Raw genomic sequence first — 6,409 nt, forward strand, 5'->3', positions numbered from 1 at the left:
CACAAGCAAAAATGTTAATATTAAAAGTTGTTCATAAAGAGTATCACTTTTTCACTTCACTTTTGTCTTTAGAAAGCAGAATGAATAAAAATTATTATTATTGTTTTTTTTTTGTTCACAAACGTCTTTGAACTTAAAAACGTGAGCTACTTTTCACGGCACAGGTATATCCAACACCGCTGTCAGCAATTTTGTTACGTCCAGGCGCTGTAATAGTTAATTGTCTTATAGAGTTGCGCACTGATACGTTGAGTTTGAGGATTCGTAACCTGTCGTTGAGTGGTTGAAACCACCAACCGCGAGAATAGGTCAGGTTTAAAACTAAAATCACTGAACACACTGTTAAGTTAGATACATATAAATGTTTTATATTATTTCACAAATCATCAATTGCTAATTCTTGATGAACAATGTATTCTTCGATACCGTCACGGGTATAAATGATAATTATAATATAGTAAATTTCATAATAGACTCGGCAAATTTGAAACGGCTCAAATTTATTACCGGAAAACGCTTCAATGAGATCGAATAACTCTGGATCCGGATTAGACATTTTTCCGATTATTTAGTCCGTTGAATTCTTTAGTCAAATTGTATAAATTAATTATTAATGATTGAGATTAATCGCGCACAAGTAGTCTTAGCACTCTGTTTTATCGGCAGAGTCGATCGCACACGCGCATTTCTTAGTCACAAATTGAGGTTAGGTTGTCTCAGTATTGCTTTTAAAGATTTTATAAGTCCGAAAATATTAATATATTCGAGAGACAAGTGTCGCAGGTCGAAATACAAAATTCTGACGTTTTCGTGCTCCGCAGCTATTTTTATAAGCATCATTTTGGGAGGTACTTATCCCTACTTTCAACGCTGAACCAATCGCATTTCTAAGCTCGCATGAGTCACAACTCTCCCTTGAGGAACTTAGGTACACCGTGATTCAAAACGATACATGGGAGTGCCACCGCTATGGCAAAGATATTATAAACGTAGATGCGGTGCGGGCTTAGTTGCCCGCCATAAATATAGACAGCGCGTCCGGCGATGAAACAAACTTTGCAGGATTCAATGCAGAATGATTTAACGCGACTTTTATTTTTTTAAATAATAATTTTATTTCTGCGAGCGTTTTCTGCAATGTACAAAAATAAAATGGACATTTGCAAACAACTTTTTTTCTCCAAAAATACATTTGTTCAATTATTGTTATTTTTAATTCAAACAATAATTTTTTAAAACTTTAAACATTAGAAAAGTTTTTTCCTGGGAAAAATATTTTATTATTCTATTAAAAAAATTTTTTTACTAACTATTTTTTAATTGTTCAAATTAGAGAGTTGTCTAGCTCGGATATTGTATAATTCGGAAATTTTCTGTCGGCAATTCTTAAATTCGGTAAGATTGTAAATTGTTGAGAATTTTCCAATTCGGGACTTTTATATTTCGACAATGCATTGTCGAAATATAAAAGTCCCGAATTGGAAAATTAAAAATAAAATTCACACATCACTGTAAAAATTCTGAAATTATAACATTGCAATGTTATAATTTCGAAATTTTTACAGTGATGTGGGAATTTTATTTTTCGGAAAAAGCGACTGAAAAATCCCGAAAAATAAAATTCCTAAAACTGTAAAATTCGTACATTGAAAAATAACCAATAATAAAATTCCCGAAATATAAAAGTCGAATTTGAAAATTCACGAAAAATAAAATAAATAAAATTCCAGACAATAAGATATTACCGAATTTTAAAAATCCCCAAAGAAAATGCCTGAATCATTAAATATCCGAACTAGAAAATTCCTGAATTTAAACAATTAAAAAAATTGTTTTTTAAATATTATTTATTTATTGAAAATACAATAATCGAATATGTATTTCTGAATGAAAAATTTGTTTGAAAATGTGCATAGTATTTGAAAAAAACATAAAAAGGTTCTGAAAAATCGAATTTTTTATTAATAAAAAAAAATAATAAAATAAATTTTGATATAAATTGTTGTTGAATTGAATCCTGCAAAGTTTGTTTCAAAAATGTTATTATGTAGGTACGAAGAAAATTTAGGCAGAACATTTTTGTCTTTCAAAACACACGTGTTTTTTAATGATTTTTTAATACAATTTTTATAAAATTATTATTCAGGTGCCGGAGATTTCATTTTTTGGGATTTTTCATTCATCCCTTTCAGAATTTTTGTCAGTGGTCCCATATTTTTATACCTCCTCTTAAAATTATGTAGTTTTTCAAAATAAAAAGTCAACATTTGAAAACATTTCAAAATCATCAAAAGTATCTATTCTCTTTTAAATTATTTCAAACCTTTTAAAATTATTTTAAACATTTTTCGGATCTTTTAAATGTCTTTTAGACTGATTCCCATTTTTCCTAACATTTTTGTAAAATCCTGCAGACAAAATTGTTGTAAGAGCTTCCAGATTTTTTATAATTATGTAAATCTTTTGAAATGTTTTGAAATATTTTTAAACATTCTCTTTGAGTTATTTACTATTTCAAAATAAAAAATCAATTTAAATCTACCCAGAAATTTTTATTGTTTTCCTAGTATTTACAAATTCTTTAGGAGCTCCAAATTTTGTTCTTTTCTTTGTAACATTAAGAAACCTCTAGCTTATTTGATTTATTTTCTAAATTAATGCTTATTTAACTGTTCTTTAAGAATCAAAATGAAATACCTTTCCTTCGAAATACAAATAAAAAATTAAAAAATGATAACCGTAACATTTCAAGTTTAAATTTGTCACTCTGAAATTGTGACAATTCATTTTCAAATTTTTTACTATTGAAAATTGTTTTTTTTTTATTTCCAAACCAAATAGATTAAAAATGGAATATTTTATTCTGAAATAATACTTCAAAAAGATTTTGAAATTCAATAAAGGCGTTCATTTAAGAAGCCATTAATTCGAACTTTACACTTCTGTCACTACTAAGGCTTTGCAATTAAATTAGTTCAAATTTTAACGTTAAAATATGTAAATTATATCATTTTGAACAGATCTAGAATCACCTTGTAAAATCAATCACTGTTTAATTTTTAATACTCGAACTGCAGTTCAATTTTCAAATTTACTTTCATTTTCTGATTTGTCCCAGTCGCGAGTCTAGCTTAATATTTAAAACAACTTTCATTTTTTTGAAATTGTAATTTTTCGGTCGTAACTTACGGGAGAATAATTTTATTCCTTGAAAGATTTTCTACAAATCTTGTTGATAATTTCTAAATTCTCATAAAAAATGAGAAGGTATTAGTTTTTTATGAAAAATAACTTTTTCGGATTTTATCAAATGTCGACGTTTTGAGGCCTCGTGAGTCAGAAAAACAACTTTTTATGTCGAGGTCTGTTTGTCTGTCCGGCGTCGAGGGACCAAAAAGAAAGATCGAGTTCATTAAACAGCCATTTTTGATAAATTCCAAAAAGTTGAAGCTTTTTCAAAATTTTTTAAACCACTTTTTTCAAAATTTGAAAATTTTATCGACAGTTATTTATAGTACAAAAAAATATGAACAATTTATCCTGACAACTTTTTTTGATAAAATCAAACTTACCAAAGTTAAAGGATTTTCAAAATCCAAAAAACAAAACGAAAATGTACATTTGAAGCAAAAAAAGCTTGATATGGAAAAAAGTCAAGAGGCGAAAAACGCTACTTTTTCAAGGCCCCATGATTATTTTGTCACATTCTCATCCATAATGAGAAGAGTTTTATGCGAAAAATGTTTTTCGCGAATTTCATTAAATTTCGACGTTTCGAGGCTCCTTGAGTCAGAAAAACAAGTTTTTACATCGGTATCTGTCTATCTCTCTGGCGCCTACGTCGTCGTTATTATGTTTGACAAATATTCTTCGTAAATCAATATTTTTCACAGAAAATTACCCTGAGTGACAGAACGAAATCGAAAGAAAGTGAATCACTGGATTGCAAATGAACATTGAAAATGGTGTATTTTCGCATTTTTTAATTTTAAATTCAAACTTTTTAGCCTTTGAACAATTTCGAAAAATTTCGAAAAATTCTGAAAATTGAAACAATAAGGCTGTATTCTGAAAATGAAGCAATTTTAACGGTAAAATTCAAGTTCCTAAATTGAAGGCCTACAAATTGGCAAATTTTACAATTAGTGTTATGTAAATTGTATTGGTATCTTAAAAGAGTATGAATAGCTCTTAAATTAGTTTTTAAATTTTCTGCAGTTTACCTTTTTTACATACCTAGACGTCAAAAAAGCCTACCCAATTTTTGCAAATTTTAATCACTTATTTTCTAAGAGAAAATCACCCCTGTTTACCAGTGACTGAAACGGATTAGAAAAAAATTGCCAAGACCCAAGAATAAAAATTGGATGTACAGCGAATTTTTAAATTTTTAATTGAGATTATCTTTAACTTTGTGATATCAAAAATGTTCATACACATTTCTTTTTAATAATACTGTAGGGAAAAATCAACAAGATCAAGCGCCGAAATTATAATTAGAGCAAATTTTCTGTAATTCTATGGGGACGGCTGAAATATCCCGAAAAATAAAATTCCCGGCTCGGTAAAACACTCTGTCCCAAAAAATACAATTCCAAAACTAATAAAATTCCTGAATAGTTTATAATATTAACGAATTTGAAAATTCCCAAATAATAAGACTTCCCAAATAAAATTGTTTCTTAATCAATATTAATTATTTATTAAAACTACGATAATAAAATATTGTTATCAAATAAATTTTTGTTTAATATTTAAAGTGTTAAGAATTATTGTTTGAATTTAAAATTAAAATTATACAACAAATTTTACCGACTAATTAATATATAAAAACACGTATTTTTTAATTAACATTTCGATTTTTCAGAATAACTTTTGTGTTTAAAAAAAAAACTATATACATTTTCAACCAAAATATCTTATCCAGAAATATATTTTGTTTCAATTATTATTTTAAATTTAAACAATAATGTTTAAATACTTCAAACATTAAAAAAGTTGTTTCTTTGGTATAAATATTTGATTATTTAAATTAAAAAAAAAAAATTGTCAAAGAAAAATGCTTTCAGCACTTGTTTATCTTGAAATGTCTTTCTATAATACATTTTTTTTAAATTAAAAATATGATTTTTCGAGAACATTTTTTTTATAATTAACAAAAGACTGTACCGAAAACCTGGATCAAGCTTCCTATATATATATAATTCCCCACTCCGACGCCCCGTACAGCATCTACGTTTATAATATCTTTGGCTATGGTGAGTCCTTTGTTTTGTGCCGAATAAGGTTTAGTTAAAATATTTTATTTTTACATCTCTTATTGATAAACTTTGTACTTTAAAGTAGTGTTCTTTTCGCTATTGCATTTCTTAAACTTTGAGAATTATATTTTATGTATAAAAAAAGGTCGAACGTTCAAAAAACGTCGAGGTTCAGAAAAAAGATGAAATCATTTTCAGTGAAGTCCCTACCAAAATGAAGTACTTACACGTACTTTATTGTACTTTTATATGTTTTCCAAAGTTTTACCTCGATATTTTATTTACAAAAAATTTTCTTAGGTTGAAAAAAATATTCAGTGAACTGATAAAGTGAGGTCGGTAATATATTTGCTTATTGCAAATATCCCTGATTTTAAAAGTGCTATATAAAAACATGAATAAAAACATATTTTTATTTCTTTCAGTTTCACGTATTTATTACAAACAATTTTTTCACAATTTTCAAATCATATTTATTTTATGGTACGGAGTTTCAGATAAAAATCCTTAAATTTAAAAAATCGCATCTGCATTTAATTCGGCAATTTGCAAGTTACGTGAATTTCGAAACTTACAGCTCACTTATAGTGATAGATATCAATTCATTTTCAACTGCATTTCTTTGAAAATGCTTTATCAACCTTTTTTGATATTTTTTTATTATTACAATTATTTCACTTTAATGCAAAAAACTATTTTTCCACTGTTGAAACCTTACGACAATACATAGTGTAAACATACCCTGCATTCTACATACCGTTCAATAAGTTGCTGCTTTTTCCCTTAGGTACATTGTTCTCTACATTTTTCATACTTTTTTAACTCACAAATGGTATTTTTTCCACCTTTTCTTGTAATAATTAAGCACCTGACACATCATTTTCATTCACTTTTATATTAAAATTGGGTACGATCGTGTACATTTTACCGAAATTATGTCCTGAATTTTTAAATGCCCCCTAAATTGCATGCAGAAAGTCACCAAGAGCGAAAGAGATGGGAGCTGTATGTTTTGTTATCTATCTCTTTCACTCCTGCGAACTTTCAACATGCAATCTTATGAAAGCGCCCTCATAGTGGGCAATTAGAGGTATGAAAAGGCCTTTAATGGCTACATCATAGCTTTTTGGATCATGAATGCAGAGAAT

Source organism: Belonocnema kinseyi, chromosome 4 (genome assembly GCF_010883055.1).
Source record: "Belonocnema kinseyi isolate 2016_QV_RU_SX_M_011 chromosome 4, B_treatae_v1, whole genome shotgun sequence".
Lineage (NCBI taxonomy): Eukaryota > Metazoa > Arthropoda > Insecta > Hymenoptera > Cynipidae > Belonocnema > Belonocnema kinseyi.